The following is a 24,077-nucleotide window of genomic DNA, read 5'->3' on the forward strand; positions in this document are numbered from 1 at the left end:
GCCACCCAGCGATTTGTCCAAGCCCCTGATGTGTCTCATGTTGAATTTCAGCTTGAAGCTCTGCTGAAACCATGGATTGCTTTCCTTTGGAAAATGTGATTGATTAAATGTCATTAAGGCTGGAATTTTCCATTGTTTCTTAAGGAGCAAAGATGGGTCACAGTATCCTGCCTGGGGGAGGCTTGGTCACAAGTAAGCTGTTTCTGTCACTTCTGGTTATCAGCCGTACAAGAAGTGGTCTGGGTAACAATTCATTGCTGGCCAAAAACTGATGCCCAGAAGTCTCCCAGCAGGCTGAGTTGGCTGCTTAGGCTGTGCCCAGTCACCACTCCTCCCTTTGAACATAGTTGGTAAGCAGGAAGAGGCAGATTTAAATTATTGGGCTAAATTAGCAGCCCTGATTATTTTTGTAGTTTTATCTTTCTTCTGGGAATGAAGGCATTCTCATTTTGAATTGGCTTTCCCTTTCTTTCAAGTTCCTTATATTGCTAACAGGACAACCTCTTCTTCCTCAAGCAGGTCAAAATACTCTCCATAGCCAGCAAGAATGCAGGAATTTGCTTTACTTATCAGCCTCTCTAGGTCCAACTGCCTTCTAATTGCGGTGTCTTACCCACTGCTTTCTTCCTCCCTCCTACACATTCAGATATTTGAAATAGTAGCTGTGCTGCCTCTGGCTTCTCCATGATCCCTCCTCTTGGGTGTGTGCTAAGTGCCACTTAAACTAAAACCACAGACTGTTCTGTGTCCAGGTGTATCAGAAGCACGGGGGCTGTTCTAGTAATGGGAACTTAACATTATGCCAGGTTCTTCATAAAGATCATAAAGATGATGGCTTTTTCTCCACTGTTTTCTCCCACAGACTTACATAAATGTGTGCTCTACTATGTCAGTGTTTAACATTTGGCTGCTGGGAGCATGCGCTTGGTCATGAAGGGAAACACAAGTCCAACTCAGTGTGAACTGCCTGAACTAATGGCCACTTTCAGGCTTCAGTCTATATTTTACAACTCTCAGTCCACCGTGTCTTTGGCAGGAGGAATGTTCTGCCAGAGAATGTGTGCAGTGCAGATGTTACGGCCCAGGTTGTTTAAGGCTGGGGACACAGTGTAAGGGGTGGGGGTTTCAGCTACCCATAATAATGATCAGTGCGACACTACGAAAGTTAAACAGAAAAACCCCTGATTGTTTCCTTCCATTTCTTGCAGCATGTTGACCTCTGTGAATGCCACTCTTTCATTTTTATTACAAGCTCAGCCAAAGTATGAGAGCCATACAATTGCCCTTTTGAAAACTCAAAGCTGAGCTCTGGTATCCCAGCTGTGGGTGTCCAGCAAAAATGATGAAGACAGGCAAAGTCAAGGTGGCTTTCTGGTCATCAGGGGGTCATTACTGAAAAAAGCAGAGTAAGAGTAATCGATCAGTGTGCCCAATGGAGGTGAGCAGGTACTGTTCCAGGAAGGGTCATCATCTCCCTCCTTACTGTTATGTCAGCTTCGAGCTTTATCCATATGAGCTGAAAGACAGGAGCAACCTGTCCAGAGGTCTGCCTGTGAGAAGCTCCAGTAGAGTCCTCCCACCTTGAAGATGGTCTTTGTGCAAGAGACCCAAAGGTCACCAGAACGTCCCCACATCTTCAGATTCTGTGACAGGGCTTTTATAAGCAAGTGCAAGGATCTTTGTTCAGTAGTTTCTATAAAGCCCTCTCTAGCCAACGGAAGTTCTCCATTTAGGCAGTGAACACAGGAGAGGGACAGGAATGCTTCCCAGTGACACCCAGCAGAACAGGCAGTGAGGCTTTGGTGCTACACCAATAAGAACCTGGTTAACCATTGGCAGACTTTAAGGAAAGTATGTCACACATCTTCTTCAAATCAGAAGTGAAGTTTCTTTTCTAGTAACTTGGAGGTAGATTGTGGGATGTCAAACAGGAATGGCTGGCTTTTAAGCAAGTTCTTCCATGAAGGAGCAAGTACAGGACTTTGAGTGGTTATCCCAGCACTTGTTCCAGCACCAACCCCCTTTGAGTTTAGCTGCTGCATCACATGGCATAAACTAAGAAAGCTGATGGCTTCAGCAAACCAGGCTGAAGTCACTGCTTTTAAGCCAGGGTATTAACACACAATCAGTTCTGAACACGTATTTTCTTCTGTTCGCAAGTCTCCAGCATTGCAGCCAGCAAGTCTCCAGCCCTGCTGCGTGTGGTTTTTCATAATTACAGCTGGAAATTCATCATGGGATTTTTCCTCTGAAAAAATGCAAGTGCGAGATTTCAGCACTGAAGACTAGTGCAGCAAGTGGGGGCCTAAGGATATTTTGAAGCCACAGTCTAGCAGGAGTCTTATTTGCCAGCTGTGTTAAAATACTGATGAGGCCTTACATGGAACACTGTGTACAGTTTTGGCCTCCCTAGTACAAGACAGATGTGATTTAGGGAATGCAGTGATGGGCCACAAAGGTGATAAAGGGACTGGAGCATCTGTCACAGGAAGAGGGGCTGAGAGAGCTGGGGCTGCTCAAGGCTCTGGGAGATCTGACCAGTGTGCTCAGGTACCTGCTGGAAGGGAGCAAGGATGAGGGGCCCAGACTCTGCTCTGGACAGGAGGCAATGGGCACAAGGAAAACCACACAGAATTCCATCTGAACACAAGGACGTACATTTTTCCTGCGAGGGGTCAGACACTGGGACAGGTGGCCCAGAGACGCTGCAGAGTCTCCATCTCTGGACATGTTCAAAGTGTCCTTGCTCTGTGTTCCTTGCTCATGTTGGTTCTTTAGGGTTATTTGTTATTAAGCAAAGATTTCAGGCTTGCAGAGCCAGTGACTTCAACCTGTGGCTGTGAAACCTGCTAAGCAAGACACCAGGGCAGGAGCAATATGCCACCTAGACATAGGAGTGTAGCCACAATACACCCAGCTACAGCTGAGAACTCACAGGAGCAAAGGAGTAAGTGATCCTCAGCCAGATGGCAGAGACCAGCAGAGGCACAGACATTAATACCAGGAGAGCGAAGACTGGCAGTCAGCATGGCACAGACAACAGCAAGGACATCTCTCAGTCCAACATAGTCCTGGTGAAGGGAACAAACAGAAAGCCTCTTCCAGGGGACCTTGTTTCCCATGGGTCCTAGTGGCACATGGGGCTGTGCAAAGTGGGCTGGCAGGAGTGGCAGTGATACGGCATTTCCTGGCTGTTGGCAGTGTTAGCAAACCAGCTGTTCTACCTCTTGCATACCTCTGAACTGAGACTGAAATGTTTCTAGGTGTCCAGTACTCAAGTGAAATCCCAGGCTTTAACAAAGGGGAAGGGAAAACATCATTACACCATGACAGTTATGAAAATAAGATATGGAAGCTGTTTGACAAAACAAGGCCTGATTGCATGCAGATTGTCCTTTCCTATCTACTTGCAAAGCTTGTCCCAGTTTTTTCTGTTTCAGTCTCAGACTTCCCAAAACACACAGCCATGTACCATGGGTTGATGCTACCATATCACAATTACAGGACAGAGGTAAAAACAGGGGAATGTTACTTCTTGTGATTTAAGTCAGGCTAAGGTGCATCTTGCAGTTTGCAAGAATATAAAGGACTCCTCGTTCAGTCACAACAGGTGAAATTCTGTTTGAGGAGGCTGTAGTGGACATTTCAAAAAATAAGGAAAAAGTTATCAGCGACTCCTTCGTGTTTTGGGTACTCCCAATTAATATGCCAACTGCTGTGGAGAGAATGAGGGAGCTGTCACACACTGCCCCAAAAATGTAAGCGGGTGCCTGCTGATTTTAGAATATTCATCCTGGATGAACTTGCTAAAAATAAAATAAAACCAATAAAATAATTAGTATTCTTGATCTGATTATTTTCATAGAAAGTAAGTTTGAGGACAAGCATGTGGGCTGGAAGGGTTTGAATGAGAGGACTTGTAGACAAGCTTGATTCCATTGGTTTGTAGTGCCAAGCCTTTGGTGGTTTACTTTCTTTTTAATTTTAATACCAGAGGAGCTGGTTTTTTCAGATACTTGAGAGACTTCTAGAAGCAAGTGCGGAGTGAAACTGCAGGTTAAAATGGAGCATGTGTTTCCTATCTCAGCACAGCTCACAGCAGCAATGTGCCATCACCTGTCTAAATCACATGGGTGAAGCTTTAAGACCACTTTTAAGAGGTTAAAAGCCTTATCAGTTCAAGGGGGTGAATGCTGAGAGGCAGTGTCTTGGGTTTTGTAACCAAAAAGAAAAAAAATTCTATTCCATCTGTTGAAATCCACTTAAGAGAGATGTTTTTTTCTTTATCTGTTGTATGAGGGATGGTGCAGCCGCCTTCCTGATAACAAGCCAGCTGTTAAAACCAAGTAAGGCATTGTTTCTTATCTCTGCTCACCCTCCCATTCCCTCCATGAGGATATCTTTTGTTAATGGGCCATTGAAGCTCACCAATGGCATGACACATTGCATCATCCCATTGTGAGATGCTCTGCCCAGGGAGGAGGAGCCAAACCATTTCCATCCAGATAAAAAGAGCACAAAAGAGCACAAGTGTCACCAGTCATCCAGCGCTCCCACGGGACTCCCAAAGAAAGACCGGACCCATCTCTGGACCCTTGGCTCCGCAGCACCATCTCTGCTTCCAATAGGACCACATCTGCCACTCCAGGAGGGCTTACTTTTGGACTGTTTCCTACACCTTGACCAACAGGTTGTCAGGTTGTATTTCTGGCTCTTTCAGGGTTTTCTAGGATTTGTTTGTTTGCTTGCTTATTCTTCTGTACTATAACATTTTTTATATCCCTAGTAAAGAACTGCTATACCTATTCCCAAAATCTTTGCCTGACACCCTTTTAATTGCAAATTTATAATAATTTGGAAAGGGGGAGAAGAAGGGCTTACATTCCAAGAGAAACTCCAGTCTTCCCTAGCAGATCCCTGTCTATCTAAACCAAAACAGGCAGGACCATGGTTTAAAAATAATCCAGCAGCAAAAATCAGCATCTATATTGAACATCTGCATTTGAGAAATACTTGGAATTGCTCCAGGAAATTCCTTTAGGGAGACGTGGTTACAGCAAAACAAACCAAACCGCAAAAAAAAACCCCAAAACAACAACAACAAAAATTAAAAAAAAAAAAACAAAAACCAAAACAGAACAAAAAAATCAACCAACCAAACAAAAAAAACCCAACCCAAACCCCAAAAATACCCCAAACCAAAAAACTCAGAATCACAACAACAAAAACCCCACTGTCAAAACCAGCCTTTCAGCTTTGTTAGGAACATGCAGAAATTTCATTCAACTTCCTCAAATTATTTGTGGAATTTACAATCATTCAGTTAAACAGCTTCAACAGAGGTTTATTTAAAGATCTTGTAGCTACTTAAATTTGATTTGGCTGCTTCCCATCAGTTGTCATGCTAATGACATGTCTTCCCTTCTGATTTCACGGTGGTCTCTTTCAAATCACTAATGAAATGCTACCAAAATAATTTTATTTCTTTTACTGCAGGCCTTAACCTAATATAAAAGTGCATCCTCAGTATGTGGCAGAAGCTGCTGCATCATCCACAAAACAAAACAAGGCAGCAAAACAAGTCTGTGGCAGAGCCCCAGGACAGAAGCAGGTGTCTCAATTTAGATGGCCAGGTTGCTGCTTTCTTTTAAGCAAATGCAGGCATTAAAAAGGAAATCTGAAGCTTTCACCAGATACAAAGGCTTCCTCTTGTACAAACTCAGGCCGAGCAAGCCCAGTTATATTCCAGACACAGCAGAGTGCAGCAGCTGCAGGGCAGAGCTGCCCCAGGCCTGTGAAGTCGACACCTCACCCAGCCCAGGAGACGTTACATTTGTCATACTTTTGGAGACAGGCACAGGACTGAACACACTGAAGGTCATGTGACAACAGCCAACCTTAACTGATGGACGCCCCCTTTTATAGGGGGTTCAAAATTGCCGTGCTTGAACATCTGATTGGTCAGGGTCTCAACACTGCCCAGCTCACTGGCCAATGATACATCTGCATTCAGGACTGAACGGGATTGGTGCCATCCCCTCTTTGAGTTTGAATCCTATTTTGTCTTACCCTGGGACTTGTTTACTTCTACTCTAATAAACTAGGCTAGTCGAGTTGGCTTTGTTATGGCAAATTTTATCTGTGCAGCTTACAGACCAGCTGTAGCTGTGACAAGGAGACACCTACTTTGCTGGTCTATCACAAAGGTGAAATGTCTATGGGCCCTTTTTTAAATGTAGTATTTCTTCCCTTCTCCCAGGTCCTTCTGATCCTCCTTTGGCAGTGTTTGAAGCCTTATATATTGGATGAATCATTTTCCTTTAAGGTATTTTTGCAGTCTTTGAGAAGCTTCTCTCATCTTTGAAGGGAAAGAAAGGTTGAAGAACCCTCAAACCCTTAGGTGTTAAAGGCATGTTTCTCCACATTTCACAAGTGGAAGGAACAAGCCTATTACCCCTGTATTTCCCAGTCCACCCAAAATCAAGGCTTGCAAGGCTGTATCGGCTTGTCAGTCAGTGGGCCACAGCCATAGAGCAGTACCTGGTGTCTGCCACAACGGGGAAGACTCGGTTGTAGAACCTGATGGTGAGGACCAGGAGCCAGTAGGGAAGGGGAAGGTGCTTGATGTCCTGAATCTGCTGCAAAGACAAGATGTGCCCTCATTCCCCAGGAAAATAGACCAGCTTCACACCAGTGTCACTCTCTGCAAGCCATTGAAGAGCACAAGAGATTTAAGAAGTAATGGCAAGTAAAAGGGAAATGAAAGGCAGCTCATGCACCTCTAAGTGAAATTTGAGATGTGCTGACTCTAAAACATTCCTTCTTTAACACTATCCAGTAAAGAAAACAAAAAAAACTTCATTTTTATAAAGGTTCTGGCTGCAAGAGACTGTTTAGGGCAGTTTTGAGCACAGAGGAAAGGTACAGTATAAACAGGAGTTAAAACACAACTACAGAAACCAGTTGAGAGTACTGTCATGAGAAAGAAGCCATCCAATAGATCAAAGTGACATAAAAATTGAAGAATGAAGTTGCTTGCAATGCTTGTTCCTGGACAGAATGCAAGGAAGAATTGAAGATAAGGGCTGGCAAGAGATAGTTCAGTACTGCCCAGATTAGCTATTTCCTATCCTGGATCCTGTGAGCCAGAAAGCAACTCAGAGGGAGGCTATCAGCTAGTTTTGTGTACAAAATGCTCCTCTGAGCAACGTACAAGTCAGAAAGTAACTGGCTCGCAAAGTTACTGCAATTCTGAGTGCTACCTGAGCTTTCTGAAAGGCTCGAGGCAGGGAGCTCTTGGGAACTCAACTGTGGCTCGCAGATGCCATCTCCTCAGCACAGTTCTGCAGGGTTGAACCATGGGGTGCAAATGCCCTCTCCTGGCCAGGACTGGCTCCTGTTCCTGCAGCCTTCCCTGCACTCTGGTGGCAGTGCTCCTGCACCTGGGATTTCCACGATAGAGATGGAAAAGCACCATGTACCACTTTTTTTGATTTTTGCTGGATAACACCATCCAAGCCCAGCTGCCCACTGAAACAAACCTTAGCACACAGAGCAGGCTCCCTGGGAAAAACAAGAGGTGTTAGAAATTCCTTGGAATGGAGAGCACTGAATGACAAACCCCACTGCATGTAAAATGCTGAATTCTCTATGACTCCTATTGCACCACCCTGTCACAATCCCTGAGCTCTGCCCACTGAGCTCCCATGGCTGCAGGACTGCCTGAGACCAGTGAGGCTAAAGCCACCTGCGTCTCTCAGGCAGAGCTGTGCCTAGAGTGCTCCTGACCTGCAGCCGAACTGTGCAATACACCCAAGGTAAAAGCAAGGCAGGCATTGGGAAACTTCCCAGGTCTCCAGAGCAGGGGAGGCATATCATGGCAGTACGGGAAGCCAGGCTGTACATCTTCATTGGCGTGACCTACTGCTGTTACAACAGTCTGGCCTGTGAACACAGGCAGCTCCAGAGGAGTGAGTCTGCTTATGCTGCCTGCACCAAAGCAAGTTTGGCAGTGGTCATGTGCTGCAGACACCCTTCTCAGAAGGAGTTCTGTACCCATTTTGTTTTCCAAAGAGCCAAAACACCTTCTAAGATGATTGCACACTTTGTCTGATGTATTGACCCCTTCATGGGCTACAGAAGTCACGGTGCTGTGCTTGTAAGTGCTGCCTTGAGCACAAAACTAAATGTCAGACAGGATCTGACACCCCATGCCCACCACAGCTTTCTCTCTGAGAGCTGGAATCAGAGGACACAAATCGATTTCAGCTTCTGCAAGAGATTTATCTCTTTTCTGTGGGTGATGGCCCATACTGCCTTGTTTTGTAAATAACACTTTTCTATAATCACTGCTTCTTTGTACACAAAGAAGGTCCTGAAGCAAGTCTCCCTAACATCGCCATTCCAGCAGAGTATTCACGTGCTGTTTAACCCTTTCCTTCCACTTGAAACAGATCTTGTCTCACTGCATCAAAAAAAGGAGAGAAGCTCAAGTCTTCTAAATATACAAGCCCTAGAACAGATTCACACTAAGAAATGTGCAATTCAGGTTCTGCTTCTCGCAGTAATTTAAACATGTGGTTTCAGTCAGCCATGTGCAAGGCATCTTCTGCAGGGACCTGCTGCAGCAGGTTCTGCTGGCCAGTACAGAATAACAAACACATTTAATTTCTGTCCCTTTCACTCTGAAAGAGTGAAAAGAGTAGTGTATTCCATGGGAGTACTCCTATATTAAGTAATGACTATCTGTGACTGCAGATGTTAAAATAGATCAAGAAAACAAAACTGTCAGGCTGACACTAAAGAGTTAGAGCGGGTTTTCTGGCATCAGTGCAGAAAACATCATTCATTGCACATAGAAAGTAACAGGAAAAACTGGAAAATCATGTGCCACTTCCTGCTTACCTCACTACCACTTTCAGGTTCTTTTAATCATTGGACAAAACAGGCTGGCCTGTGTCTAGAAAACACCAAAGAAATTCACTTGCCCAGAGTGTTCACTGCATTCCAAACCTTGTCTCAAACTGCTGGGTAAAGAAGAAAATGAGGACATTCTAAAGATGGGAGAAAGACAGAGTCAATCCAAACACCAGTGCCAGCCTCTTCCCCTTGAACCAGAAGGCTGTGGTTAATGATTCTGCACGACTTACAGAATTGAAAAATCCTCTCTTGAACAGACAGGCTTGACCAAGAGCATGGCACGGAAGCAACAGCTCTCTCAAGCTGGAGAGCTGAGGCTTGGAAGATGCTCTACATATGCCAAGAGGAGGCATATGCCAGAGGAGGTATGTGCTAGCCTCATAGTCTATTTAAAAATGTACTAAATCATGCAGGGTCATGGGAGGTGAACTTATCCCTCCTATAAGGCAAGCAAAAATAACTTCAAAGGCAGAGAAATCACATGTCAGTCCCCACCCTTGAGAGAAGGACAAACTTGTTCGAGGGGAAGACTTTAACATTTCAGCATGCATTAAATGATGGAGCAGTGGTCTGCTGACAACTCAAGTCCCCGGGGAAGAGCAGGTGAAGCTGACTGGTAGGCCAAGGGTCTAGAAGGCAAAAATGTATCATGGCTCTTTGGTGAGACGTAAATCTGAAAATAAAAAGATGTGAATTCCTTACTGGTAAGTGACCCATTCCTGAAACCAGAGAGCAGTCTTACTGTTAATATCATTAGGAGGAGGTATGGCGAGCCCTTGAAGTGTATGCCTAAAGCAAAGACAGATGATCCCAACACAGTGAGAAAAAACAAAAACACTAGGAAGAAACAGAAAAAGTGCACAAACCTCAAAAGACATGCTGAAGTCAGGACAAAGGCATTCTGTTCCGAAAAGCTAAAGAACAACCTCAAAACACACCAATATACCTCATCAGCTTACTCTCCATTTTCAATTTTGTAAAGACTGGTCTCTTTATAAAATTACTTGGCAATCATCAAAATAATGATGAAATTGTCATGGTACGAGGTTAGACAGGAAGAGTAAGTGGCAGGGGACTCTCTAGAGGACATAGACTCTGTGCCTCCCTCTCCTCTTTTACCTCTGTGATACAGAGTGAGAGGGACTAATCTGATTTTTATTTATTCCTCAATGTTAAAAGCGTGCCAGGAGACCAGCTCCCTTTAAAAGGCCTTTATTGAAAACAGCCTGGGTAGGGGCCTCGAGAGGCGCGCGCACACCACCACTGCTCCCTGGGACGACACAGAGGAGATCAGTTCCATCTCACAGCAGATCTGGGCCTTCCATCCTCATGGGAGTCCCTGAGAAGACCCTAGATTGTTGTGGGTCTGGCGTAGTCAGGTGGAGCGGGTGTAACTCAACTCACAGTGATGAGGCAAAGAGCCTCAGCAAGTAGCCCAATGTTTTCCCTGCTCACTGGTCTAGTTTGGAGTCCTGTCTGGGCAATGGCTCGCTGGCTCTAGGGGTTTTTAGGTGTAGAGGTTTAAGGCAGATTTTTTGGGAGGAAACCTCCTAAGGGGCCCTCCCTCCCCTCCCCTCTCCCCCCTCCCCTCCCCCAACCGGTTCAGGGAAGGAAAAAAAACCTCCTCCGAGAGAAGTGGAAAGAGCCCTGTTTATTAAACAGACAAAGCACTCCCCAGCACAGTAAACTGGACAATACCCGATGACAAGAACTTCGTGCCGCTCTGGAGAGATGACAGATTTTGAACAGAAGTTCTTCCTGGAGGTGGTTGCTCTGTCTCAGTCCCTCTGGTGCTGGGAAACGCTGCACAGGATGGATCTTGGTGGGTGCCAGGTGCGAGCCCCACAGCGCTCCCCCAGGTCCTCCGTCCAGAGGGATTGTAACAGTTCCGAGGGAAGACAAAAAAAGGAAAAAAAAAAAAAAAGGAAAGAAAAAAATTTTTAAAAAAAACAGGAGGAGAGGGAAAAGAAACAAAAAAGATGAAGCTTCTGCTCCTCTGCTAGCTACTTCCTACCTAGCTAACTAACTACTGAAGAAAAAAAAAATCTCTCCGTCCCTCGCTGTGTGTTGCTGAATCTGACTCTCAAGGCTTGCTGGCGGAGGAAGCTTTGTGAAAACAAACTGTACGCCTCTCCCTTCCCCCTGCTCCCAGACCCAACACCAAAGGCACACAGGGCAATATCCAACAGAGACCCAACAGACAAATGGGGATACAAACCTCACAACGTCACCCCAGGACACCACTCCACTTCCTGTGGGCACTGTGGTCCATGGGAATTCTCTGGTTTGCATGTCGCCATTAGGGGTGTGTGGGGAGCAGCTGAGGCAATACCCAACGGGAAGGGTACAGTTACAAAATGGATGCTCGTACAGACTGGGGGATGAGGGATAGGGGTAAAGGTATACAAATTAACTTATTCAACAATATTTAACAAGTAAACTTGGAACAATAAGGGATACAAATGAACAAGTCTTTAACCTAATAAACTTAGAACAGTAACTTGTGCCAGTATGGAGTGGGGAATGATCAACTAGGAGCATTAACAAGTGTACGGCTTTGAAGTAGCATTAACAGTTGACACGAACATTAACAACAGTGAACAACAGTGATTACTTAAGTAGACACCTTATAAAAATCTTGTGTTTTGGGGATTTATTCCCCACACTCAACATATGTTACACATGAAGTGGAAGATTCCTATACGGGCTGTACATGTGCTGGCAGCCCTGTCCCCTGGCAGGCTTCGCCTGGCAGCCAGTCAGGCCAGAGGAGGCCTTCATGATCGGGCCTTTCCCCCACATTTGCTGGTGGGACAAATGCCTGGATGTCTGGGAAGAATGCCCGGGAAATTGGGTTATGGGATAACCATAACATCTTAGGATCTTTAGCAGATAAAAGCAGTTAACTCGACACCACGAGAACCACTATTCTTTGGGTTTCTCTGAGGAAACGGAGGTTTGCCTGTAGGGTTGGTTTGACCCCCTCCCTCCCTCGCTTTTTCATCTTGGTGGTCCTGCTTCCCTATCTGCACTTTCTTTGCCCTGCTTCACCATTTCCGTGAACCAGCTCATCGCCACGACGACCTCGTGCTCCGCTGCCTCCCCAGCGGTGCGGGTGGCACTGCAGCCAGCCACCCCCATTGTGCTTCCCGAGTGCAGGCACACCCGCTGCTGCTTGCACCCAGCCGCGACCACACCCTCCGCAATCCCAACCCATGGTGACCAGCCTGTAGACGCTGCTTGCGCCCAGCCATTCACAAGAGCTGAGCAAGGCTCGCTGCAGCTTGCAGCCAATGACGGAGGCACGCTGCCCTTTGGAAGCCGCCACTAGAGCCATGCAACTCGCTGTAGTTTGCAACATGCATGCACCGTTTGCCGTGCTGATGATAATAGAGTGCTGGAGTTCTTATGGTAACACTGTCCCTCTCTTCTGTTTCTCTCTTCGGCTCTCTTTTTCTCTCTCTGCTCTTGTTTCTGTCCCCTTCAGTAGGAGCACTTACCCTCCTTTACCAGTAAACGGTTCTCAGATATCATATTGTCGTGTTTGCACTTTATTTTCGTCCGAGAAATCTATCAAAGAGAATCATCCCTGACTCCCTCTTTTACAGCAGAACGAAACTCAGAACATGACTATATGGCTGGGACTGTTGGGTCTTAGCTTTCAGCACATACCAGAGCAAATGCCAGAGCTGGGAACAGAACCCTGCTTTATCAGTTTGTCCCATCAAAAACATGTAATACTAGTCTCTGTCACATCTGTGTCAGAAAAAAGTTTGCTTACTGCCATGCTGTGTCAATTTGGGTTAAGTCAGTGGTCAAAGGATGAATCTCAGTTGCTCAGCTGACCATCAGACACAGAGCTGTCCCTACCCTCCACACCTCTGTGGTGTTACTACAGTGGCACCTTTAATCATCCCTTTGAATGATTTAATTGCATTGAAAGGCCGGCCTGACATTTCACTTCTGTACAAGAAAAAATTCACTGAATCCCAGAACTCAGCAATTTCCCAGTTTATCAATCAGGAATCCAGCCAGAATATTCACCTCTGCATTTCTAGAAGAAAACCAGAACAGAAATGTGCGTCTCATTGCCTGGAAGCAACTACCAAAATGCCCGTCACCAAAGCTAGAGCAAAGTGACTCGCGTCCAAGCATAGATCACATATTGAGTGGGAGTCATTCCCAAGCCTTCCACACGCTCCAGTGTGCCATTACACCTGGTGCTGTTATGGTGAGTTCCACTGGGGCAGGTCACATTCTGTACAAGTCACAAATCCTTTGTGACATGCAGATACAGACAAAAATTCATGTATGCCTTTAAAAATTAACTTCTTCCCTACCAGATTTCTATTTCTGTTGCTCAGTTGCCACTTCATGACCAGCCAGCCATTAGAAGACTTGTGTCTTCTCCCAGAAAGCCAGCCCTTGTCACATGGGAAATGACTGGATACTGGCACAACACAGCTTCCCTTTCCTTTCCTGTGGTAGTAGCAGCAATAGCTCAGTGTTTTTATACACATTTCAGTCCAAAAGCAAAGCCAGGAGACTGCATCATCACCTTTATCTGATCCCTTAGTTTCTTGACTATAGTTCACCTTGATCCGGCTCCTCATTCCATAGTATAAAGTCTTAAGCAACATGTAAATATGAAACTTAGTGTTAGCTTGTATTAATTCATAGTTTTAAAGCATTTGCTGAAGAGTAAGAAATTAGTAAACCTGGCATGATTTAATAACGTTGGTTTTACTGCTATTGTGGTTTGACACTCGTCAAACACCAGGCACCCATGAAAGTCATTGTCTTGGTTTAGATAGACAGGTATCTTCCAGGGAGGGTTGGAGTCTCCCTTGAAATGTAAGCCCCTCCCCCCTTTTCCAAATTATCATAAATTTGCAATTAAAAGGCTGTCAGGCAAAGATTTTGGGAATAGGTAGAGCAGTTCTTTACTAGGGATATATAAAAAAAAATTACAGATGTTGTAGTACAGAAGAATAAGCAAACAAATAAACAAGAAATCCTAGAAAACCCTGACAGAGTCAGAAATACAACCTGACGCCCTGTTGGTCAGGGTGTTGGAAGCAGTCCGGAGTGAGCCCTCCTGGAGTGGCAGATGTGGTTCTGTTGGAGTAGAGATGGTCCTGTTGAAGAAAAAGGGTCCAGTAATGGTGAGATGGATCCGGTCTTCCTCCAGGGATCCGGTGGAAAAACTGGATACCTAGTGGGACTGTGTCTCCTTTTTATCTAGGTGAAGATGGTTTGGCTCCTCCTCCCTGTATGGAGCATCTTACAGTAGTACAATGTAATGTGTCATGTCATTGATGAGCTCTTAATGGTCCATTACCAGAAGACATTCCCATGGAAGTAGTGAAACAATGAAGAGAGATAAGTAGCACACCACCATCTGATAAGTGACACTGACCCATTTGGGCAAAGATAAGCAATTCTGCTCCACCCAGATGGAATAGAATAATATGCTCTTTACAAAACCCACAACAGTCATTCACTCATTCTCCCCTGCCCCAGCTGGGCAGAGGAGAGAAAAATTTAATGAAGGCTTCATGAGCTGAGATAAGGACTAGGGGAAAAAAAAACAAACTCCAAAGGCAAAACAGGCTCAGCTTAGAGGTACAAATTGAATTTTTTACTAACAAAATCAGATGAGGATAATGAGAAGTAAAATAAGCCCTTGAAACACCTTTCCCCCCCAACCCCTCCCTCCTTCCCGTTGGCAACGCAGGGAGACAGAGGCTGGGGGGTCTGGTCAGTTCGTGGCCTGAGGTTTTCTTCCACTGCTCAGGGAGAGGAGTCCATCCACTGTGAGACTGTGGGGTCCCTCCCACAGGAGACAGTTCTCCATGAACTTCTCCAGTGTGGCTCCAATCTCACAAGCAGCAGCCCGCTGGGACCTGCTGCAACATGAGCCCCTCGCACGGACGAACAGTCCTCCAAAACTGCTGCAGCGTGGGTCACTCTTCCACAAGGTGCAGTCCTCCAGGGGCAGACTGCTCCAGGCTGGAAGCAGGGGCCCGTCTCTCCACTGGGTCTCCCATGGGCTCACAGCCTCCTCTAGGCACCCACCCACTCTGGCATGGGCACCTCCCCCACGGGCTGCGGATGGATCTCTGCATCCCCCATGGATCCTCATGGGCTGCAGGGGCACAGCTGCTTCACCATGGTCATCACCACAGCCTGCAGAGGAATCTCGGCTCTGACACCTGGAGCACCTCCTGCCCCTCTTTCTCCACTGACCTTGGTGTTCCCATTTTGATTCCCTCACATGTTCTCACCTCCTCCTCTTCTCTGGCTAGAAAAAAACTGTGCCCCACTTTGTTTTGATTTTCTTCTTAAACATGTTATCACAGAGGCATTACTATCATCTCTCATAGGCCCAGCCTTGGCCAGCAGCATGTCCATCTTCAGAGCCATCAGGCACTGGCTCTGCCTGACATGGTGGAAGCTTCCAGCAGCTTCTCACAGATGCCACCTCTGTGCTCCCCCCCAAAAAAAAACCCATGCTGTGCAAAACCAGCACAGCAGCACAGCTACTGAAAAGCAACATCTCAACGCCATATGATCAGGAAGCACCCCCTGCCTTAGGACCTTTCAGTTACTGAAAATCCATCTGCATTTGAAGATGGGTCCTGGGTCTTCACACCACCAGGCACAAGCTAAACACCTCAAATAAGCACAAGAGAAACGTGATTTTAATCAGTTGATGTTTTATATGGCCATTGTATTCACAACCCTTCAGATCTGCTGCAGCAGAAATATCTGGGGATGCAGGGGAGTGGCTTTCTAGAATGAAGTGTTTCACTGCAAGTCCTCATCTCAGCTGCTCCAACTACTGTGGCACTGGTGTGAGACCGAGAGGCTAAATTCACTAAAGTAAAAATATGTCAAAAGGGTCAACGGTTAAAAATTCTGTTTGCATAGTACAAGTAACAGAAGAATATGGCTTAGTTTTACTATCCTCCAAACTTACCTAGGTTACAAAACATGACATAACATGTATTTTTCGGGGGGGGGAGCTCATGTTTGCAAGAACAAACTGCACCCAGTTTAGCCTAGAGTTCACTGCCTGAATGTCAAGGATTGACTGCATTCAAATTTAAAAAAAAACCAACAACAACTCGCTAGTTCTAGTTATTCTTCCCTGGCTACTGAGACACACAGAGAACAGAACGGTGACTCTCCACCGGCAGACACCGACCTGCCAGCAGACGGCACAAATGAGGCAAATCCTCTCAAGAGACATGGAACTAAATGCAGACGGGACCGGAAAATGAGTCAAGTAAGAATTTATCAGGTGTTCAGAAATTAAGCTTTGGCACTCTGGCATCTCTGCAGAAATCCCAGCAATCTGCTGGGATGTGAGTCCAAACCTTGAACAATAGCATTTTCCATCATCTGAGAATGTGACTAGATTTTACAAGACAGAGTTATCCTCTGACCCCTGTGCACGGCTCTGTCTTTGGGCCACCAAACATGTGAATGCACGTTGCTGAACATCATGTGAATGTGACGCCTGCAGTGCCAGGAGGTTTGGATCTGGAGACTGAGAACAACTTTCCTCGTGCCCTGCCTCCAGTGCCTCCCCATGACCACTGTCACCCAGCCCAGGGTAGGTACTGACGGTCAATGCTATGGGTCTCCTATGTGCAGTGTTGTGAAGTCCTGACTGGCCTTCGTTAGTGCGGTGATAGGGAGCCGACAGCCATTGAGCAATGGGAGAGCATTACGTTCCCAGTTATCCCGGCTGCAGAGAAAGCTCAAATGCCTCACAGCTTGCCCCAGCTCATGCATCTCCACAGTGGATATGCCTGTAACAACTGCTCACTCCCAGCATCTGGGAGGTGAGACCCTGGAGCATGACTCTGGTAGCAAGACCACAGGAAAAGCTTTTGAAACTCCACTGCCAATGCCTCTTTTTTGCTGGTTCAGCCCCTTTTTGCATGGCCCCAGAACCAACTCCCGACACACATGCCCTGGAACTGCAGCTGCAGGACACTGGGGATGTCAAAGCAGGGGCCGAAGGTGAGAAGGTGAGAGCAGCACGGTGAACCTGTAAGAGGCTGTGGCAGCGTGGACCATCCTCACCCTCCCATCACGGCTCTCCTGCAGGTCCTGCCGAGCCCCAGCTGAGCCCTGGGTGGGGGGTCCTGGCTCGACCCACAGCCTGCCACCACCCTCCATGCTCACCCGCTGCGCCGCAGCCATGGCTGAGCCGTGGCCCCTGGCCAGCCCCCACAGGCAACCTGGGGCCAGGCCTCCCCCAGGGCTGAGCCACAACGGGAAGAGGCCCGGGGGATGCTGAGGGGAAAGGAGTCAAAACAGCGAGATAAATTGGAGGAACTGACCTCGGTCAGAGAGAGGGAATTTTGTAACAAGAATGAGACTGCCCACATGAAAGGAAGGAATCAGGTGGTAAATACAGGGTGGGAACAACAGTACAGAAGAAACTGGCTTTGTAATACATTGTAAACTGGTCAGGAGTTCAAAATACAGTGTTCTGGGGGAAAGGGACCTCTAGAGGTGTGTTACTGGGAGTGTCTGATATAAGACATGGAGAGGAGCCCTCTGAAGGGAGGAGGGAGCACTGCACAAATGAATCGATAGAAACCAGCCAAATGTTAATTAGAAGCACTTCGTTATCATAGGAGCAGGGTCTTGGCCAATGACAAGGAAAAACAACACACCCCACACCCCAAGCCCCATGTATGAATGAAAGGGTAGGTATATTTCTCTTTCCATTTGAAGAGTTATTTCCTAGCCAAATGAGGCATAAAGAGCCATCAACAAGGCAAACCCCTCAATGGCACCCGTTCAGGCTGGTGCATTACCTGGTCTTAAACAGACCTTGGGAAATACATGAGCAAGATTGTGATGTGGCAGTCTGTAATTCACGGCTGGCAGCAGGATTTGTAAACTCAGGAGTTTCTTCCCGCTCACTCGTGTCAGCGGATCAAAGGTCACAGCAGGGAATGTGATGTTAAACCAAAGTTTTTCAACAATGTCTACTGATAATAGTTCAAGAATAATTTTAGGAGCAACTGACTTGTGAAGAGTCAGTCTACAAGGTATCCTCAAAGTCTGTTTTTATAAATGTGGTTGCTTTAGACATCACTTCTGCTGCCCTGTAGAAGTTTTTAATTTGCCCTGCCCTATGATTTCTCCCTTCCTTGATCTGCCAGTGTGGAGGATGCTGAAACAGCATTGTTGTCTTATGTGAGGAGGATGCTTCATGCTGCCAACCCATGTCTTTACTTGGCTGTGCTGGGCAGACTGTGAACAGGTAAGCCCCCCCACCAGCTCACTCATATCCCCCAGTGTGATGGAGAAGAGAACTGAAAGGGCAACAGGGCAAAAGTGAGGAAAAAACCCACAAAGACGTGTAGGTTGAGATACAGAACATAAATAAGTGAAAGGGAACAAAAACGAAGGGGAAAACCCCACCAAGTGATGCACAACCAATCACTGACCATAAACCAACTGATGTCCACCTGGTCCCAGGCAATGATTGTCATGTTTACCTTGGAAAAACCTCCTTCCCAGCTGACTTGCTGAACATGATGCCAGATGGCATGGGACATCTCTGGTCAGCAAAAGAAAGTGTGGCTGCGTGACCAACACTGTTCTCCTCACCAGCCTGACTGTATCAGCTGCTGTGCACAAAACAAACTCTTTCCCAGCTAAACCCAGTACACTATGAACCAGATCCTGTAAGGAATCCTTTTGACCAAACAAGAAGGTTTTATAATAGTATTTAGGAAAAAATAAGTGTCTGGATAACAATAACATTTATATAGATGTATATGCTTTTATACATATTTAAGTGTTGAAAATTTTGTATGTATACATAAATTTATATAGTATGTGTGTTTATATATGTATGAATGTCTGAATGTATGTACAAAACCATGGATATTCTGTGTGTGATTGATTTGAAAACTAGTGTTAGAACTTTAGAGCTTTTCTAGCGATCCACAGGTCTTGGGTGGGGGTTGTTCCAACACTGCTTAGGAGAGCAGGACCCTGTTCTGTGCCAAGCTTTGAAGAGCTTCTAACCTATGTTTGTGCCACTGCTGGTGTCTGTATCCACTTCAGGAGCCTGTGCTCCAAACACAGTTTCTTTAAAAAATATGCTGGATAAAACTCACTGTGATGCCAAAGGGATGAATAGGAAAAGTGTATCAGGATCCTGCAATGTAAATCATGGCTTGGAGATACTGAATTTATTTGCATATTGAGTCTGGACACGCTTCCAATTTTTTCCTGCAGAAACATTTTGTTATATCTATATCTATATATCTGTATCTATATCTATATCTTAGAAATACTTATTGTATATATTGTGTGTGTATATGGGAATATCCATCACTACATATACTGCATAATGTTCCATGTTATATATATGGAAATATATGTATTTTTCACATTTATGATCTATTGCCCCCTCCCTCCTTTCAATCTTTGGATAACAGGCTGTGTAAATTTCTTGTGTAGAATTAATTCAGTTTTTGAATTTTACTCTTTTCCCCCCTCTTTAGTACCAGCTGCTAAGTCACCTGGAATATAGACTTGGAATAAGTTTGATTTCTAAGCCCTTAGTGAGAATATACGACTACTGGTGGGGAGGTCAGATACTCATGAAGGATTTGTAATGGTCACATGAATGTTTGTAGGGATTCAGGCTACCCTATGTCTAGAAGAATCTCTAGGCTGTCTTTAGTGAGGAAAGGGACAGGAGTAAAAATGTATCAGGTGCTTCATCCATTAATTTTCCGAACATGGCCAGGTTTAATACTTCCTCCTGAATCCACACATTAGCAACTCTGGTGTCTGTGTGGTTGTGAGAACTTCCAAAGTGATAATCAGATCTAATAGACATGACTGATTAAAAACCTATCACCCAGAAATCATTTGGGATGTCAGTCTGAACCTTGAAAATAGCATTTTCCATAAAACCTGAGGAGTGTTGCTATTTCCTTCCTGTATCTAGAAACAAGCCCTTATGGAGTAGATGAGATGTGGGCTTTTGCATTGAAAATATAGGAGGGAGAGTAAAAAAAATGAAAACCGAAGAAGCAGCAGTGTGTCAGAAACCTCATCTACTCACAGCAATTATGGGACAAGAACCAGATCAATCCAAACGGAGGAGGAGCGCTCTTCTTACATTATCGCTTCAAGGAAGAAGATTAATATTTGATAAGAGAAATCAATTAGCTGACAAGTATTGTCCTGGTTTAGGGCAAATTTGGGAGGAAACCTCCAAACGGGGTTCCTCTGGTGAGCAAACCCAAATGGCCCTTCCCCCCAGCCAGTCTGGGAAAAGAATTTCCTCGGATAAAAGTGGAAAAAACTATTAATTTAACAAACAAAATGCCCACAAACATAAAGAATGAATAATATGAAACAATAAAACTTCTCGCCGCTCTGAAGAGAGATGGCAAAACTGAGGATGTCCTTGTTGTGGGTGTAGCTCAGCTCACTCAGCCTCCCACCAGTCCCAGTCCCTCCAGAGGTCCAGGCCCTGGTGGGCTGCAGGTGCGAGTGTAGTGAAGCATCCCCCACTCCCAAGTGAGCATGTCTGTGTAGAGAAGGAGTTTCAGTTTGCCTTTGGACATTTTAGGAAGTTTCCCTAGAGCTTTCCATATCCTTCTGACAGTGATTAGCTCAGTGCCAAGAGAGAAGCACCTTTTGAACCTTTTCGCTGTTCTTCAAATCCTGTACCTCTCCCTACTGGCAGCAAGCCAAATTGTCCCTCCTAAAACATTAAGTATTTAGGAAGGAGCACAAAGGAACTAAAAGGCTTTTTGGAGTGTTTCTAGAAGTATACCAGAGGTTTTCTCAGACACCTGTGCACGGCTTTTCTTTTGTTTTTCTGTAACGCTTGTTATTTTTCATTTATTAAACCTTTTGCTTTACAAAACACCTCTGAAGAGCAGTCTCGCTAAAATTATTTTAAGCCGATCTGCAAGGGCTTGACCCTCAGAGATTGATACATTTACAGGTGGTTCATAATACTCTGGCCATGTGTTAACCTGTATCATGTGAGCCCTCCGTGCTTCTCTGGGTTTTTCAGTCCAGAGCAGATTTAAACAATCCCAAGAAAAAGGAAAAAAAAAACCAAAACAGTCCAGGGAACTTCTCTGCCTCAGCTAGCTAAAACTAACTAAAAGCAAAAGAAAAAGATCTCTGTCAGGCCGCTGTCTGTGCCTCCAATGAACAACCTCATCCTGAGTAAGAGGAAAATGCAGAGGAGTGAACGCTGTTTTTCAAAACAAACTGCGCGCGTCTTCTTTCCTTGCTTCACTCTCAGAACCAGTCTTAAAGACACACAACTCAAAATACAGCACCAACAAAACAGGCAATTGGGGATACAAGCATCATTGTCAGCCTAGGACATTCCACCCCTGATTCCCATACTGTCAACTTTTACCAAAACGAATATATATTCTAACTGTACACACACATATCTATACATGTATATATCTATATGGAAACAATATACAGCTATATACAGACAATGGCAGTGACATTCACCAAAAAGTGATATTTACACATGGTTCTCATCCAAAAATCAGATCTCCCTGAGGTACACCTAGTGTTGTCCACCTTTCTGCATTATCCACCATGTGGAACCTGGTCCCTGAGCAAAGTCAATCCCATGCATGGGTTTGTCTGTTCTTGAGTCAGAATTCAACCAAACTGTTTTTCCTAACAAACATCTTACATGCACTACTGGGACTTTATCTCCGTCTACTGTATGCAGGAGCTCAACCTCGGTGGGGCCTGCTCTGTTGGTGAAACCTCGGGTGTTAACCAACCAGGTGGCTTTTGCTAGATGCTGCTCCCAACTTTTGGAAGATCCCCCACCCAATGCTTTCAAGGTGGTTTTTACGGTCCATTGTATCTCACCACTTTGCCTGCAGCTGGTGCATAGTAGGGAATATGGTACACCCACTCAATGCCATGTTCTCTAGCCCAGGTGTTGATAGGGCTATTCTTGAAATGAGTCCCATTGTCTGACTCAATCCTCTCAGGGATACCATGCCTCCAAAGGACTTGCTTTTCAAGGCCTAGAATGGTGTTACGGTCCATAACATAAGGCACAGGGTGGGTCTCCATCTATCCTATGGTGGCTTCTACCATTGTGAGTACATAGCGCTTACCTTGGAGTGTCTGGGGCAGTGTGATGTAATCGATCTGCCAGGCTTCCCCATATTTATATTTAGACCACTGCTCACCATACCACAGGGGTTTCACCCACTTGGCCTGCTTGGTTGCAGCACACGTCTCACAGTCATGGATGACCTGAGAAACACTGTCCATGGTTAGATCCAGCCCTTGGTCTCAAGCCTACTTATAGGTGGCATCTCTGCCTTGATGACCTGAGGCATCATGGGCCCATCGGGCTAGGAACAGCTCTCCCTTGTGTTGCCAATCTAAATCAATCTTTGACACCTCTATCTTTGCAGCCTGATCTACCTGCTCGCTGTTTCAATGCTCCTCATTACCTTTACTCTTGGGGACATGGGCATCTACATGGCGGACTTTCACAGGTAGTTTCTCTATCCTGGTAGCAATGTCTTTCCACTCTTCAGCAGCCCAAACTGGTTTTCCTCTATGCTTCCAACTAGCCTTTTCTACCTTTCCAGGCATCCCCATAGAGCATTGGCTACCATCCACAAGTCAGTGTAGAGATAGAGCTTTGGCCACTTCTCTCTTTCAGCAATGTCCAGGGCCAGTTGAACAGCTTTGAGTTCAGTGAGTTGGCTCAATCCATCTTCTCCTTCAGCAGCTTGTGCAATCTGTTGTGTGGGACTCCATAAAGCTGCTTTCCACTTTTGTTTCATTCCTACAATGCGACAAGAACCATCTCTAAAAAGAGTGTAACGTGTTTCTTCTGCTGGCAGCTGGTTATACAGTGGAGCCTCTTTGGCATGTGTCACTTGCTCTTGTTCCTCTTCATCAGTAAGACTAAAGTTTTCACCGTCAGGCCAATTTGAAATTATTTCCAAAATCCCAGGGTGATTCAATTTTCCAATACAGGCGCACTGTGTGATGAGAGCAATCCACTTACCCCATGCGGCATTGGTGGCATGGTGGGTAGAGGGAACCTCTGCTTTGAACATCCACCCCAGCACTGGTAGTTGGGGTGCCAGGAGGAGTTGTGTTTCAGTACCCATGACCTCTGAGCCTTCATAAGCTGCTAAAATTTCCTTCTCTGTGGGAGTGTAGTTGGCTTCAGACCCTCTGTAACTTTGGCTCCAGAATCCCAGTGGTCAGCCTCGAGTCTCCCCAGGCACCTTCTGCCAAAGGCTCCAGGACAGACCATGGCTCCCGGCTGTGGAGTAGAGCACGTTCTTCACATCTGGTCCCGTCCTGACTGGGCCAAGGGCTACTGCATGAGCAATCTCCTGCTTGATCTGGGCAAAGGCTTGTTGCTGTTCAGGGCCCCAGTGGAAATTGTTCTTCTTGCGGGTAACCAGGTAGAGAGGGCCCACAGTCTGGCTGCACTCAGGAATGTGCACTCTCCAAAAAACTATGGTGCCTAGGAAAGCTTGCTTTTCCTTCTTGCTGGTGAGTGGAGACATCGCGGTGATCTTATTGATGACCTCAGTGGGAATCTGGCACCGTCTGTCTTGCCACTTTACCACAGGAACTGGATCTCTCAAGCAGATCCTTTGACTTTGCTCTTCCTGATGACGAAGCCAGCTTTCAGGAGAATCTGGATGATCTTTTCTTCTTTCTCAAAGACTTCCATTGCCCTGTTCCCCCACACAATGATGTCATCGATGTACTGCAGATGTTCAGGAGTCTCATCCTTCTCCCGTGCAGCCTGGATCAGTCCATGGCAGATGGTGGGGCTGTTTCCACCCCTGGGGCAGTCGGTTCCAGGTGTACTGCACGCCCCTCCAGGTGAGGGCAAACTGATGCCTGCATTCTGCAGCTAGAGGAATGGAGAAAAATGCGTTAGCAATGTCAAGAGTGGCATACCACTTTGCTGCCTTGGACTCCAGCTCATACTGGAGTTTCAGCATGTCCAGCACAGCAGCGCTTTGTGGTGGAGTCACTTGGTTCAAGCCATGATAGTTCAAAGTCAATCTCTATTCTCTGTTAGACTTGTGCACAGGCCAAATGGGGCTGTTGAAGGG

The 24,077-nt window shown here is 45.9% G+C and overlaps 1 pseudogene; it reads right to left on the reverse strand.

The window, feature by feature from the left end:
• Positions 1-1,013: 1,013 nt before the first annotated feature.
• LOC136298056 (major facilitator superfamily domain-containing protein 1-like) lies at positions 1,014-22,251 on the reverse strand (annotated as a pseudogene).
• Between the last annotated feature and the right edge of the window lie 1,826 nt (positions 22,252-24,077).

Source organism: Chamaea fasciata, unplaced genomic scaffold (assembly GCF_029207755.1).
Source record: "Chamaea fasciata isolate MVZ Bird 193981 ecotype frontalis unplaced genomic scaffold, bChaFas1.0.hap1 SCAF_16, whole genome shotgun sequence".
Taxonomy (NCBI): Eukaryota; Metazoa; Chordata; class Aves; order Passeriformes; family Sylviidae; genus Chamaea; species Chamaea fasciata.